This window comes from Rhipicephalus microplus, chromosome X (assembly GCF_043290135.1).
Source record: "Rhipicephalus microplus isolate Deutch F79 chromosome X, USDA_Rmic, whole genome shotgun sequence".
In the NCBI taxonomy this organism is placed as follows: Eukaryota; Metazoa; Arthropoda; class Arachnida; order Ixodida; family Ixodidae; genus Rhipicephalus; species Rhipicephalus microplus.
Window position 1 is genome coordinate 101,407,286 of NC_134710.1, and position 17,236 is coordinate 101,424,521.

Below are 17,236 nucleotides of genomic sequence, written 5' to 3' on the forward strand. Positions count from 1 at the left end.
ACCCTCAGGAGTAAGGTATATAACAGATTCATCTTTACGGTACTTACCTGGAGGCTTACAAAGAGGGCTAAGCTTAAATTGAGGACGACGCAGGGAGCGATGGAAAGAAAAATGATAGGTGTAACCTCAAGAGACTAGAAGAGATCAGAGTGGGTCAGGGTACAAACCGTGGTTAAGGATATCATAGTTGGAATCAAGAAGAAATGGACATGGGCCGGGCACGTAGCACGTAAGCAGGATAACCGGGGTTCATTAGGGTAACTCACTGGATTCCTAAAGACGGCAATGCACGAGGGGGAGGGAGACAGAAAGTTAGGTGGGCCGAGGATATTAAAAAGTTTATTGGTGGATCATGGGAGAGGCCTTTGCTCTGCAGTGGGCTTAGTCAGGCTGATGATGATAAATATCCGACGTCTCGGCTGTCATGATATATACATTCTTGCATTAAAACCATCTCCCCGTTGCTTTTCCATTGCCTCCATCTCGGTTCTCAACGCTTCACTAAATTTACTCTGTGTGGTGCCAGAAGGGCGAAAAGGATAACAGAACAAATCAGCAGATCGTTGAACAGGGTTTATACATTCAATGTCACTGCAAATTTCAGCTAACTTTTGTTTAAAAGAAGTGTGCAGCTTGTAATAGTGGTGCAAATATGGAACCAACAGCGGAACTAGTGTTCGACCTAGCTGTAAGGTTCACTATAGTAATGCCAAGCTTTTCTTAGAGATGCTAAGTTCTTGCTTGTTGAACTAAGTATATCTCGATTCAGCTAGACATGTCACGTGACTCCGTGATGTGATTTTAGTCATGTGGCCAGCTAGCCAGTTATCATACACGTGGTTTCTTGCAAGAACATGTCACGTAACCAATGTTATGTCGTTTACGTCGGAAAATTGTCAGTCACTAGCGATTACGCAGTGTTGCGTAATTTTAATCACGTGACTAGATATGTGACATTACGTGATTTTTAGTCGTGAGAGTAGTTACGTCATCTTACGTGATTATGTTGACGTGGTTAGTTACGCGATGTCGCGTAATTTTTTGTCACGTAAGTGCCGTTATGTGCTTTAATCACGTGATGTTACGTGTTCCTTAGTCGCGCGACTATAGTTAATCATTTCGTGATGTTCCAAGATTTTTAGCTACGTGGCGGGTTAATTTTACGTGATGTTAATGGATTTTAAAAGCGGAGATCTTTACGAATTTCTTTGTGCTGGATCCCACGCCAGGCAAATCGGTGCATATGTCAGTGTGAGAGTGAGGTAGAAGTTGAACAGGACGAAGCGAGTGCTTACCGGTTGACGATGAATATAAATGCTTTTCGTCATTAAAATTGTATCTGTAACCTCTATTAGCACTTGAAAAATCAGACTGCATGATCTACCGGACTCTTGGCTGATCCCCTCGAGTAAGTACGTGTCAATTATCCAAAGAGCATCATCATCATCATTGTCATCATAGTCATCAATCCTGTTCGCTCTATACCCGGTGCAACGAAAAGCTTGAGGAGCTCCGCTCTTCAACATTCTATTCTACGTGGGATATGGGTAAGCAGCGGAGCTGGTGAGTGCACTCTCGTCTCTGCTCTTGTCGAGGTTCTTCAGAGCACCGCTCGATCCTCATGCGTTCTCGCGTGGCGCGGATGCCCCATAATTGCCACGCACTACCACGCCAGCGCAGCGCGTAACTCGACTTACAATGCGGAACACGTATACGAAAGGCTCCATTTTAGCCTTCTGCAGCTCAATTGGTGTTGCACTGCTTCCGAGGCCGACCCACTTTTGAGCGTTTCATGACACGAGTTGATGACATTCTCGTGTGGCGTCATGAGACGTCAAAAGTTTTGCAGATTTGTGACGCTATGGTGACTTCAATTGTGAGACATCACCACTCCCTTGAAGGAGGATTGCATGGCTTTTTTTTTTTTTTTTAGGGGCGAAGCTCCTTATAGCGGCACCCGTTCGTCCCTCGTAGCCGTTGTAGTATGTAACAAGTATAACATTTTGACCTCCAAGGTGGTGCTGGGGTGAGAGATTTCTTCTGTGCGTTGTTGAACAATAAAAAAATAGTGCTCAATGTAGATGCCAATGGATGCTAATGGGGAATGAGCGACAGGAGCATTCGGCTTTTAGATAACGCGCACGCTGCAATCCCCATTAGCAGCCATTGGCATGTACATTGAGCACTATTTGACAAGAAAGAGTTGCTACGTTATACTCGCTGGGTGTAACCTGCTTAGTTTTAGAAAGGTTTAGTGAGCGTTGAGCCGCAGTGCCATGAATACAATGAACTAGTACATACCATGAATGAACTCGAGGTGGTTAAAGGTGGGAAGTAGATACGAAGCGCAAGTCGTAAGAAAGTAAAAGCCGAATTCTCCTGTCTCTCATTTACCATTAGCAGCCATTGCCATGTACATTGAGCACTATCTGACAGGAAAAGTTTGCTACGTTATACTCGCTGGGCGTAACCTTCTTGGTTTTAGAAAGGTTTAGCGAGCGTTGGGCCGCAGTGCCATGAATACAGTGAACTAGTATATACCATGAACTCGAGGTGGTTAAAGGTGGGAAGTAGACCCGAAGCGCAAGCCGTAAGAAAGTGTACGTGTGCCACCTCTCCTTTAGTCCTTGGAATTTCCACTGGATGGCGGTGCTTCTATATGGGGAATATATGATGAAAAGATGCGAGATGGGGGTACTTGGAGTGTTGAATAGATGGACGAACGGACACACAGACAGATGCATGGATGGACGCATGAACGGACGCAGGGGTGGATGCATGGACGAACGCAGGGACGGACGCACGAACAGACGCACGGACGGACGGGCGGATGGACGCATGGATGGTCACACAGACGGACGCATGGATGGACGGAAGCAAGAACAAATGGACGGACGAATGCTTCGCCCCACTCTCCATCATTCACTCCGTGTATATGCTGCCATTTTTTTTTGCTGTGCGTTGGTGGACATGGAAGGACGTGGAATCACACGCAAAGTCAAACAGGCGTGCCATTTACAACTCCACTATGAGCACAATCCGGTTGGCCACGAACACGTCTCTATCGCTCTCCTTGTCGTGTTCTGTATTTGGTGAGTGTGCACGAAGACACAATGCAGAGCTCCTCATAGCATATGTAGACATGTAAATTCGCTCTTGAGGTGTCACGGAAGCTTCTTATGTCAAGAAATGCATAGCAATAAAGAAAACAGTACAAAAGATCAATAGCACGCTAGTGGTCGGTTTACGTTCACGGAGAAGCTATATATGATGAGGCAACAAGCAGAATGCAGCCGAGGTTTTAAGGAAACACAAAGGAAAAGAGAAATAGTATATGTCTGAAACCATAACATTGTACACCTAGATGTAACGTTTTAGATTATTCAACTACAGATTTGGCCCGCTCCGATGCCCTGTTATGTCTCTCGTTCGGCTGTGGCTTTTCATGTAGGGGTCAGTGAGATTGTGTCCTACGGGTTGAGCGAAAATGCGGACCGACATTTCACGGGATGGATCGGCCGAACATACAGCGTTACTACGATATACCAGCCATCATCTTCCTTTGTTTTGCTGACACCTAATGCCTTGTAATCCCGAGGACACGGGTTTGACTCCGCCGCAGCGGACGCGTTTCAATGGTAAAATAATAGCTGTGGGAGTTTTACGTTGAAAAACTAGATATAATTATGAAAGACGACGTAGTAAAGGGCTCCGAGAATTTCGGTGTTCTTAACGTACGACTATATTTACGCACTCGTGGCCGAGGCAGTCGCAAAACTAGGCCCATACATTGACGTTATAGGGAGAGTGTTCGAGAGGGGGCGCAAAGACAGCTCCACACATTCACATGATAGGAAGGGGAGCGCTGCGAAGACCCTTCACCCCCTCCCCCTAAAAAGGGCAGAGAATTTAGGGGGGGGGGGCGACCTGAGGAGGGCGTCATAAACGTGCCTCCCCCGCCCCCGGGGGGGGGGCACGATTTGTGACGGGGGTGACATGACACTTGTGTTCTGTGATTACAGATGCGCGTTGAAGAACATTAGGTGGCCATTAAGCAATGTTAATATGAAACGAGTAGCCCCCCCCCCCCCCCAACGTCATCATAGCACTCCGTAACTTATTTGCACCCCCGAAGAAATTCTGCGTAGGGGCCCAAAATTTCACGGCCGATGTCGAGCGGGTGAGGAGGGCGCGAGCTGCTTTTTGGTATCGAAGGACTAGTGGCTGCTGCAGGCAGCACTCGTGCAGTTTTATCCGCTGCCACCACCGAGTGGTTCTTTTATGTTGTCTGCTCGTGGACTCGACCAATAAAGCCAATATTTTTGACCACTAAAGCTTTCCTTAGCTGTTCGGCGACGTTGTCGTCTGCATCCTATCTTGCGTACTGCTATCCATACGTGCTAATACAGTCTAAACGGAATCGGATTTCACATAGCTATACGTTATTCAAATTCCAAAGCAGAAAAAAAAAAGCCTCAAGGCGGTAACGAAGAACTACAAACAAAACGGCTGACATTAAACACTTAAGCAAATTGCAGGACAACGTCGTGTGCGGCTGGAACCCGGTAAGTTTTTCCGTAACTATTCGTGGTGCCCCCCCCCCCCCTCACCGAGTCCCTGTATCCCAGCGCTTCTGCTCAGATACTGCCACCTCTTCGCGTGCTACCGTGCTGCAGACTTTATTTTTATATCATCCGCGAAGTGCTGTGTTTTCGGCGGCACATGCCCAGAGCTCAAAACGCGACCCATAACACATGTTACTTTCGCACGTGTTGCGTTTCAGCTTTTCGCGTCGCGTTGCGCACCATCACGCAAAGACCTGTCAGCTCGATGGCAAACGTGCGCCTTGTTTCCTTACCATGGCCCACCCTCACACACGCAGACAGGCGAAAAGTTGCTGTCGCCGCCTTTGTACCTGCAGCCGGGAGCTCTCTCTCTTTCTGGTTCAGGAAGCAGCGGGTGCAACTTTTCAAGCATGTGTTCAAAGTATCACAGACGCCTCTCACGAGACATTCAGAGCGTATTCATTGCGTGAGCTACACCCCGTCGTCGTAGCAGGTACAAAAACATGCATGCGCGCGAGCACTTTGCCTTTTCGGCAAGTGGCAGGTGATGAAGGTTAATCCCGTGACGCCCGAGCCTGTCGACCGGCGGGCAACTCGGGTGCGCGACGCTTTCACCTGCGTTTAACGGTTACCATGAGCAGCACAATGCATGTCAGCGCCGCTGGGACCGCTACAAAACGCCCCGAACGTTCATTTAGACCATTTCGTAGGCAAACTGGGGAGGCGGCGGCGCTTCCGCGGCAGTGTGGCGCCGGCAGTTGACAGTGATGGAGGCTCCAGCCGTGAGCCGCTGCGCGGTGCAAGCGAAAGACACCGCCTTTGTTGTCGTAGTTCACACATATACCTGTTGCATATGTGCGCGTCACGAGACGCACAGGTGATGTCTGCAGGAAGGCTGCTTTGCATTGGACTGTTACGTTTAATGGCTGGTCTTTGTGGGCAACATGCACATAATGGAAGCAGCAGCGAAAGCCAGAACACGCCGCTGGTATTTTAATTAGGTATACAAGTTGCACAGCCTGAAATTACGTGTTTGGCAGTAAAAGTTCGAGCGACCTTTCTGACATCATTTCCGCTGCATATGATGCAACGCAGAGCGAGAATGCGTATCTTTCGAAGGACGATTGCTTTTAAAAGAGCAAAAGGGCCCTTTTTTTATTTAGAGCTTTATCATTATTTATGCTAAGCGTATTTGCTCCAAACGTATACGAAGTTTAAATAAATTCCCCCTTCTGAAGAAGGTTTTCGAGTGTTTGGTGTAACCGAGCTCTGCATGAGTGATGATACGCAGAGGCTTGCGAGAACCAACCCTATACTTTATATTCATTTTCATTCTGTCATCTGTGGTTCCATTCCCGTAGCAACAACAGTTTTGGAAATATTACCTTTTTATTTTTCGGTGTGGTATTTTGAACCGCAAGCCAGAACGAGCTTGAGTTTCGCAACGGAACAGTCAACCTGCACAGATCAGTGTCGGTTAACGGGAGGACGACTGAAAGCTGCGAGCATAGTAGACGCTGATCGGCGCAGCCGTTACGCGAGCTGATCACACAGATGCACGAGACACCTTGATGCGGAACGGGCAGCCAGCTATCCGCGCGTCCGCAGCCTTTTGTGGACTGCTGCGCGTACGGTGAGTGAACGCTGCAAACACATCGGGACTCCTCATTGCAGACACCCGTCGTCCGGTGGTTGAGGGGACCCATCAGACTCGACGACAGCGAGATGTGTGCAGCAACTGTTTTCGCGGTTTCGTTCCATGGCTCAGTGGCTTCCTGAAAACAGCGCGGCCACTTGTCTGACTGTGCCACTTGTCGCTGTCGGCGAGCCGGCGCAGGTGACACGTGACCCTTCAATGGGTACATTAATTACGGCGCAGTCGCAAGACGCGTGGCCTCCGAGGATGGCGTCAGTCACCTAGGTAAAAACCAAGCGGGGCCCCGGCCGTTGACGACGTCGTCCTTTGGCAGCGCGCTTGGCGTCGGGTTTTCGCCACCGCGGGCGCGAGGTTGGACTCCGCGGCGGTAAAGCGGCGCGGGGGCCAACACTTGCGCGGCTGCTTTGACAGTGATGTATCCGCTGACGCGAGCGGGCCTCAGCTGCATGCGCGAGTTGTGCATCCGTGAAGAGACACCCGCCGGAGCATCACGCCTGTCAACGCGCTCTCCTTCCTCGTTATCGATAGCACTCATTAACAGTTTCAACACGGCACGCGCCTCCTGTAGTACGATCACTTCCCCCATACGATAATTTGTGAAAGAAATGTTGAGGGAAAGTCTTCGTTTTCTACCCTACTCGCGGTACTATACTCTGCTTCTTAATCACCGTGGCAGTGCACCATAGCCCCGTAAGATCTCGCAATTATTTTTTAACGACTATACAGGCCCTGACTATCGGAAAAATATTAAGATAGTGAAATCGACGAGGTTCTCACGTCATGGTTTTGAGATATCTTAGATGAAGAGTGGCCAATGAGCTTTACCAAGGTTTGTGCATCATGAATGTCTACCTGGGTATAGAGAGAGCAAGGGCGAGATAACTTTAGTACAGGATAAACAGAAAGATTGGTCTGAGATAACATGTTCGGGCTTGCTTGTTTCTGAGCAAAAGAAAGAAGAAAGGTGACGGGAAACAGTGATGATATATGTTAGTGAAGACTGAACCCAGTTACGCGCATGCGACAATCACGTAACTCCGCAGCCCATAAACAGATCTTGCCATTTGTACTGCCATGCAGTCACAAAACATTATAAAAACAGTAGCCTCTATATAATTTTTCTGACAGTAGAATCCAGCTGTCTCTCTTAAGAGAAACTAACCTCTTCCACTTTGCTACAATGCATGCACTGAGGACCGTCGCTAAACACATCTTGAACGTTGCACTCGGCTCATTTCGCATCTCAAGTCAAACAGAGTGCATGTATACCTTGTGTAGATGTATGAATATACCGGAGCGGCCATGTCTCATAATTACCATCCATGGATTACCTTATCTGAACATCTCTCAGTTCCGGGCAGACCACAGGCCTGATGATATGTTCGTACACGTGCTATATGTACGTGAAGCTTATATATAGTGTCGAGTAAAGACCACATGCATGCTTCACTTGCCTGTAACTGCATGAAGCATGAAATGTTCTCTCAGGGTCTCGTTCTATGTGGCTCATCTGCTAAACTGATTTGACTGAGAAAAGTGTGTGCTGTGTGACCGCTCGCTATAGAGGCGTCATGGGAAAAAAGTTTAGATGTATTCCTAAGTAAAGAATGTTCACTACCTGCAGCTTCCGAAGAAATGAGTTCTCGCTCCTGAATAGGTTATAGCATGCTTCTGGCCAAGCTGCGTGTCCACATACTCTTTGGAAAGCAGTGAAGCGATCATTTGTCTGTTCATAGTTCAATGTAAATGGGTGACATATAGCACCAAGATCTAATGCCGACTTCTTATCAGAAAATAATCAGTAAAACATAGGTTTTGCGTCCCAAGGTTCCGTCCATTTGCGTGGCGTTAGGCAGGCGATGCGAATATATATATATATATATATATATATATATATATATATATATATATATATATATATACCATGACGAGTATATCGCTTTATATACCCAAAGGCTTGTATTCCTTTCATGTGTGTATGTATCATAATGAGGCAGACGACCACACGAAACTGTGGCTCGAAAATTAAATTGTATGTTAAGACGAAAGCCTGATATGGCCCAGCAGTGAGAAAATCCGGCGTATACAGCAGTGTGAAATGGCACTGAATGGTGGGACGTTCTCTAAGGTATAGTGCAACACCGGGCGAAATGCAACGAGTATCAAGAAGCTAAGGTGTGGTGTTAGGGAGGGAAACAAGAAAAGGGGGCGATCTTTGGCTGTACCACGCCGCAGTATTTTAAAGCGAAAACCTTAGATGCCAGATCAAATGCGAAATCGGACCGCCGGCGTCAGCGTCCCGCGGCGACGAGGACAAGTGATGTGAAAAATTATTATCGCGTTATAACGTCACCAGATGACATCATGATGACGCCACAGATAGCCAAAATTTGTGACGCTATTATGACGTCACTGCGACGTTGCGTGTTGGTAGGTCACATGAAGACGTGATTGCATGACATCGCAGCTTGGACAAAGGCGGTCCGATCATGGAGTCAGTGCAAAACCAGGTGAGATGCCTCCAATCTTGAAGGCTGTGCAGAGTTACGTTGGGTGCAAAAAGCATCCGAAGGGTGACGGGGAATGATTAATACCTCGACTGAGAAGGAAAGAAAATGGCTTTCGTCTTCGAGTCACCTGAAGTCAACGTAAGGGACCCTATGAGTTTTCTGTTGCCCGAGTTGCATTGGATGCGTCAACGCCGCACGTCGCCTTCACCGAGGAGGAAGGGCGTCGTGCCCTTCGAAGCTGTCTTTTTTTGTGGCTTTTTTTGGTCATGTTGCTCGAACGTTCTCTGCGATTGATCCTGGCGAGAGGGAGGCTAATCAAGACAATTTAGTGGATATACCGGTAGGTTAATGCCGGAGATGGTGTGATTCATTACATCTTTGCACCTTACAAAAGAATGAACAGCATGAGTTATTCGTAATATATGCATGTACGGCGTCTGCAGCGATAAAAGAGTGTTCCACGCTCACTGGCTGGGCCACAGTGGGTGCTGGCTAACACACCCGGGTATTGAGTACACTTAAATAGTCCATAAAATTGGGAACGGGGGAGCGCCCGTTCCCAATGGGACTCGTGATTCGGAGGTAGTGAGTTCGAATCCTGCCGACTTTAATTTCTTTCAATTTACCTGAGATTTTTTTCGCAACTCAGGAAACTAGAAAAGATGTTCCTCATGCGGTCATTGGCCACATTCCCCATCGGTTTCATTGGATTAAAATACACCAAAACCATCCCATCGGACAATGCCCCTGCTTTAGTACACTCACGCAAGTGTCTGACAAACATGCGGCCATTGCGTGACACGTGCTCGATTCATCATGCGGTGATGTTTTTCATTTCATTTACTTAATTTATTCAACCTTAAAGGCCCGAAGGCATTACATAAGGGGGGGGGGGTCGTACATCCAGGTTGTAAGTTCCTAAGTAATGTAACAATATGAAGGTACACACTGATTACAATGAATGAGCAAATAAAGAACACAAGCGGAAATAACACGCATAACAAAACATAAAAAATATGATAGGCGATAAATTCTGGGAGTACAGTAATACAACTATAAACGCAAGAGTTAATAATATCGCATTTGGATTTTGGAAAAGAGTTAGTTTTTCGCGAAATGTTGAGCGGTCCCTGCAAGAAACAATGTTATCTGGCAGTGCATTCCAGAGTGTTACGGCATGGGGGAAAAAATGAGCTGCTCATCGCCGTCATCCGGCATTTTATGGTCATCAGAGGGTGCGTATGGGACAGGTGAGATGAGGTTCTTAATGGGCGTTTTAGGAGAAGGTGGGCCGACCTGCTAAAGTAAAAGAATGTGTGAAGGAGGCAGATACGAGGGGTTATGTGACGTGAAGTGAGCGATGCGAGTGACAACGTTTATTTTAGTGCAGTTACGCTGATATGTCTTGAATATTGTGACGTAAAGAAACAAGCTGCGCCATTTTGAACGGCTTCCAAATCATCGGTGAGATAAGCTTGTGAAGGATGCCAGATGGATGACGCATACTCGAGTTTTGGTCGCACGTATCTCAGATATGCGAGTTTTTTTTATGTCAGGAGATGCAGATCGCAAGTTACGTCGTAAGTAGCCTAATGTGCGGGAAGCTTCAGAACGAACGGTTTCAATGTGTTTCACCCATGATAGTGATGACGTCAGATGAACTCCTAGATGCTTGTAAGTACGCGTGTGATCAATGGGAACCGAATTAATGCAGTAGGTTTAATGTGAGGTGTTGTGTTTACGCGTGAAGGACATGACCTTGCATTTAGTGAGGTTTAGGGGCATATGCCATTTTTCGCACCATGAAGTGATGGTGTCAAGGTCGTGTTGTAGGGTGATTGCGTCGTTAAGGGAGTGAAGGGGGTTATAAAGAACGCAGTCGTCTGCAAATAGACGCAGCTGTGATTTAATGTTACTAGGAAGGTCATTCACGTATATAATAAATAATAGAGGTGATAAGCCGGCGCTCTGGGGAACACCGGAAGCGACGCTGGTAAGGGTTGATTGGAAATTGTTAGCAACGGTAAACTGAACGCGTCCTGTTAAGAAATGCTCGAGCCATTTTATAAGGTTTGGGGGGATACCAAGAGCGGATAATTTGATGAGCAGGTGCTTGTGGGGTACGCGATCGAAAGCCTTGGAGAAATCCAAGAAAATTGCATCTATTTGTACGTGATCATTTATTTGCAGTAGTATGTCATTAGTAAATTCAGAAAGATACTTTCGGAAACCACGTTGAATAGGGTAGAAAAACTGATTGATTCTAGGTAGGTCATAAGAGCTGATGCTATAATATACTCAAGGATTTTAGATGGGACACTAGTTAAGCTAATCGGGCAGTAGTTAGCGGGGCTTTCGCGCCGGCCATACTTGCAGCATGCATGGCCAAATGCCAGCAGCTTGCTCAGTCGTTTGCATCCCTACACCAGTGGCGCCATAGTTATTTCAGTAATACAACAATGTCTACTACATGCTCTATCCACAATAACTTGATCTGTCTCTTGTTCTCACGCCTCATGGCCCGCCCTATATTTTGCCGTCTAAACACCATGTTTTGAATCACCTCCATTCAATTTCATTTTCTCGTCTCACAATAGTCAGAAAGTTGTAGAGAAAAGCAACCTGAGGGCATCTTGACGAGCCGGCAAACCTAATGTTAAGCGACAGTGGGATTGGGCGTGTTGGTATAACATCATAAAGGTTGCTTACCAGCGCAACACGCCCAATCCACTGTCTCTTGAGTTTCATTTCTAATGCAACGGGCCCTTTCCTGAATTCTTCGCTCCAGCCTCATGTTGTCGTTCGGCGCTCTGTCTCGTATATGTTCTCCTGACCCCTCCTTCCCTGTCGTTTGCGCTGGTAAGCAACCTAACGTTAAGCAGGGAGGCAATACTGAGGCTTATACAATCATGAACGTCGGATACTATCAACAGCAAAAGCTTGCGGGCTGTTGGACTAAAAAAATGCAAATTTTCGGTATATTAGTGCTTGATGCTTGTAATAAAGCTGATGACTGTATAGGTCGGAATGCACTCTGCAATATGGAACATTTATTCCGAAATCAAATTTCCATACAAACCGGGAATTAAGCTTTATTGAACATTTCGCGTCCCACAAACTGTTGCAAGTGCCTCAAGAAATGACAAAAAAAAATACACGAAACAACAAGATTTACATAATACAAACAAACTTCAGGCCTTTCGTTTGAACACATATAGCTTAAAGTTCTTCACGCGAAGAGGAAACCCCATCTCAATTAACGAGACCTCCCCTATTTAGAAGAGATGGCAAAATACAACGAAAGTGTTTTCAAGATTAGGTCGCGTTGTTGGCATCATTCATTTCTCGCCATGTTTTTATGGACAGCCAATTGTTTTCAAAGCTACGCTGTTGACGGTGTAGATAACTTGTGCTCCGTCGTTAAAAACAAAAAGCCCCTATAATCATTATGAACCGGCACAGGCACTCTCCATTCGCTTCACATTTATTTAAGCTATCGGTTACATGTGCTCCGTCGTGCAAAACACCTCAGGTGAGTATGCGCAACACGAGTCAAGCAGGCCCCACTACCGTGTACAGAAGGTGCGAGATAAAACGAGAACGAACATGTGAAAAAGAGAGACAGAGAGGAATAGAAAATAGAGAAAGAGTGAGAGAGAAAGACAAAGAAAGCGAAATAAAGATAAAAAAGCAAAGAAAAATGTATATATATATATATATATATATATATATATATATATATATATATATATATATATATATATATATATATATATATATATATATATATATATTTAATGAGATCTAACAGACAATAATGCCAAGGAATGTATAGGGGAAGTTATCAGTTCTGATAACTTCCCCTATACAGTCCTTGGCATTATTGTCTGTTAGATCTCATTAATATTGTGTCGAAACACAGAAACACGAGCCCTTAGGTATACACTTCTTTCCCTTTTATATATATATATATATGTAGAGAGAGAGAGGGGGAGAGAGAGAGAACAAGCAGAAAAGAAATAAATAAAGGAGAAACAATAAGAAATGCCAGGCAGTTCCGCTGTTTCTTTAGGCTCGGCACCACCGCGGGGCGAAGCTCGCACACTTTTCTTTCCTTAGTTTGGCTAATTTCCTGAGATTTGTGATAATTTTCTGATCACACATTTAAGTATGACACGCCGGTGATATTTACAAGTGCCATGTGCTGTGTATAAACGCGTGCTTCACTATTAACATGCTCTTCATGAGACATATACCCTGTCAGCCAGCTCGAGCAGCTGCAACATTTACTGAACCAGCGACATTGTGGCCAAGAAACTGTACATGCTGCTGTACTCGAGCTTCTTTGTATTGCTTTCCCTATGTGGCGTCAGAATTAATTTATGTACTATGAAAACTGGTTGTGCTGAAGGCAATTGGGCCTTGGTGGTCGCACCAGCAGTAATACCACGATGATTAATGCCGATAACAAGGTTTGCTAGTTTCCGTCACAAGCGCGACCCCTCGCTCATGAATCGATTCATATTTAAAGTAAATCGATAGGGAGAACACCTGGTGCACTCTATAAAGTCTACTTAAAGGCGATATCGTTGAGCCGCTTATATGCTCTCTAGACAAATTTCGTTAAGAAGTCTAGACACCTAGAATTCACAGTGGTCTAAATATTAGCCAATGAAAAACAAGAAAAATTTATCTGTTTGTCGTTTACCAAATTCAAACATGACGTACAACATCTTTAAACGAATTCAAAATAAATAAAAGAAATACGAAAAAAAACTTGCGAAAATAATTACCTTGTTTTCTTCTATTCACATTGTTTCGCATTGCATTCTTTATGCATTTCACAAGTGCACTCTCACATTGTTCCCCAAAGCTTTATCTACAATGCTTCAGATAACGCAGTCGTCATGATTATGAGACTCAGCTACTCCAGCAAGTGCGTTCAAGTGAGGTAAAGAAAATAATATGATTATACCTGAAGATATTGGCATAATTAGTGTTTAAACCCCACTACTTTCCTTGTAGAGACTCACATAAGCGTTAGGCAGAGTTTTTTGGTCGGGTTGCCCCACCCAGCGTAAGGTTATTTTTCTGAATTCTTTGTTTTTCTTTTGCCACAAACATACACGAATTAGTTTTCCTGCTAATAATCTTTCGATTCCTACTCCAACTAATGACTACTGCAGCGCATTTCTCCCGATTCTTTATTAAATAAACAAGATGGAGTTTTTTGCAGACAGGAAGTACTTGAATTTTTCTCTCTTTTTTTTTCGCTTTTTCTGCGTGAAAAGTAAACAAACAACAAACAAACAAACAAACAATTCCTGTATAGTAAATGGTGCGGTCGCGAAGTGAAGCTGTCGACAAAAGTGCGTATCTTGACTAGAAATGAAGGTTCGTATTTCTGTTTTTATTTCGACCTTCTTGAGCACAGGTGACAGGGTAGCGAATTCAGTGTGGCGTTTAGTTCTTTGGATGCGACCAGGCAATGTGAAAAATAAAACGTTTTTCTTTTTTTTTTTCTGTCTGAAACCTTCTGGTCTAAACATGCAAAGAGGTGCAGACGCGTCACTTATTTGCACGGCGGCCGCGTGTCTTTGAAGGACAAGGTTGCACAGTGTGTTCGCCACCTGGCTGGTCAGGGCAGGAGGTTCCCGATGATCATTAGGACGCAGGACGAAGCCGATTATCGGGATCAGATTGCTGCTCGCGGAATGCATACACACGCAACCACGGGCAGCGGCAAACTGCGCGCTCCTTTTCAGTTCGACCTTGCTGGAAAGAGACCCTCGGGCGAGAGGGGGCTTTCAGCTGTCGGAGGGCGCGTGGCGACTCGCTAGTCTCGACCGTTGCGAGGCAGGTGCCCGCCAGCACAGGTGCTGCTCTTCCAATCTTGCATGTCGATCGCGGCTCGGCGCAACCTCAGACACCAGCAGGCTGAGAGTCGTTCTCGGAATTTCTTCTCGCTGTGCGCAGCTCCGGCAGTGCTGTCTCGTCGGCGACTTGCGGCGCAGCCTACCTTTAGCGTTTAAGAAAGTGTTCTCGACAGTGTCATGGTCGTCAGCAGGGTTTTGTCGCAAGGGTTGCACCCCATGTCTGGTATAGCTGAGCTTGGCGGCGAGTGCTGGTGTGACTTGAAGTGGGAAGGTGGCCTTTTGCACCCCCTTGCACCACCCTGCTCACGGTCATGCAGACTGTGCGGGAAACCCAGTATTTCGATTACACTCGAGTCACACAATATACGAAAGCCTAAATTCGCTGGGTAGGTGGACTGGACAGAGCGTTCCTTCCGATCATTACGCATTATACGCATACGAACAGCATAAATGTGTTCCACGAAGCATCCAAAATTTATCAATACATGACACGATAGAAAGCGAGACTTTCCTTGAACTTAATGACTTTAGTTTTCGCAGTAGCCGTATAACAACAGTAAAAATATTAGGTGAGTCTTTAAACAATTTATCGCCTATCTTCTTAATAATCGTTTTAAATTGCCATCAGCCCACACTCTTGCATGTTCGACACGCTTAAGCGGGTGCCCCTGGCTTGTTTGACGAGATTGTCGCGAACCGGAAACAAGAAGCTGAAACTTCATGCGAGCAATGGAGCATAAACGGGCCATTTGGATTCTTTGGGGCGTGTCGGTCGCAATGTAGTTTTGCGAAGGAGAGAACTCACATGATGACACAAGTGTAAAAGCAGATATCGTGCTTTTGAGCGTAAATAAGTAAAGAAACTTCGTAATATGAAGTACTGTTGGTCATTTCGCAAATGTACGCCGTCTTGATATGGAGGAATATTGTGCTGCAAGCATTACCAACTTTGAAGAGCGCGACCAGAAATAGTTTGCGAGGTTGAAAAAGAGATGGGCGGGGGGGGGGGCGGACCATTTAATTACTTTTTATGTGGGTTCCTACGCGTGTTTTCATCTGTGCATGCATAGAGAAGCATGCAAAAGGGCGAAGGCACCGGAAAGGGGGGGGGGGGTTGATCCCCCCTTCCCCTTGGCTGCGAGTGCAACTAATGGTCGAAAGCAAAGCGGCACGCACTGTCTTCTCATATATAGGTTTTTTTCGCGAAAGAACACTTACTGAAGACAGCCGATCATTTTCTTTTTTCGCGCCTTCATTTTCTGGAATCTTCGCACTTCGTGAAAAACCATGTGCAAAATTTTCTCCAGTACTCTTGAGAACTCGCGTCGGTGTGCACACGCTTCGACGAAGAGCACTGCAAGCGGCATCTCGCCCCGAGAGACGCGGCCCTGACGCGCCACCGATCGCCCCGGGACGGAAGGCGGCTGTCTGCCGCGTGCCAGGCGCGCGGCAGACAGCCGTCTCCGAGGCGGCGGCGGGAGCCGCGCATGCCGGCGGGCGCGTGGCGCAGACGAGGAAGCCCTCCGTCTTTCACCTGCCGGCCGCCGCTTTGCGGTGCAAGGTGTGCGTGCGTACGCGCCAGCAGGCCCTGGCAGCGGCCGCACCACTGCGTTTTCGCGGAATGGCTAGCACCTGTTCCTCCGGGGTATTTCGCGGCCCGCGCTCTTTGTTTATCGGTTTTCCCCCCTGCTGCGAGACTCGCTGGGCACGCGCTTGGCCGCCGCCGCCGCTTGGCATGCGGTTCACGTTTTATGGGCGGCCGCCGTCGCATCGCCAGTAGCACGGCGCGCGCCAAGAGTCGCACCGACCATGCACGGAGGAATACGACTGTAAGCCACGGGAAGATGTGCAGGAAATGGAACCAACAGAAAGAACGAGTTGGAGTGCCGAAACAAGGGTGTTGCGTACCATCTGCGAGAAGCACGAAATGTAAACCGCCAGCGGGAACGAATGCCGAGGATTATCGGATTTGCGTGCGTAACGGTTTCGATCCGCCGGTGCATCGAAACAGTAGGGAGTTTTAGAATAGCGCACCGCGAGCCCTTGCGGTGCGGTCGCTGCCACTGCGCATGCGTCGTAACGCGAGTCGGCGTTCGCGGACCGCACGCAGAAAATCCGAACTTGCGTGCGGCGATCGCGGCCCGCATGTGGCCCACAAGCGTTGGTTTCCAGGCTACGGTGTCGCTGCGATCGTGATCTACGGTTTGCCGCAGGGCAAACGCTATTCTAAAACTCATGTGGCGCCCGCAACGCCCGCAGCGCTTGCAAACGGTTTTCTAAAACTCACTAGTGTTTGCGTAGGCGCTTATGCTGTTACAGTAGCGAGTTTTAGTACTCCGTACGTAACGTCCACAACCCCATTGCGTACGTAAGAACGCTGCGATTCGCTTAGTGCACTTGACCAAAAGTTCTGGGCAAGTGCTTCATTCGAAACGCAGCGTTCTTATGCACGAAATGCCGTTCCGGACGCTACGTACGCAGTACTAAAACTCACCAGTGCCTAGATATTGTTACCGTTGCAACGAACACAGTGCCGCATGAAGGGCACGGGCTGTCTTCCGAAGCGTTTTACTCAAGTTACTGAGCTAGCTACGCCGGACAAAGGAAAATAAAGCTTATATAACATGA

General features: G+C 46.9%; 1 long non-coding RNA gene across 2 annotated transcripts in view; it reads right to left on the minus strand.

Moving 5' to 3' along the window:
* The window catches only part of LOC142775681 (uncharacterized), a 254,538-nt gene that overhangs the window by 24,296 nt on the left and 213,006 nt on the right, over nucleotides 1-17,236 (minus strand). The window lies entirely within an intron of this gene.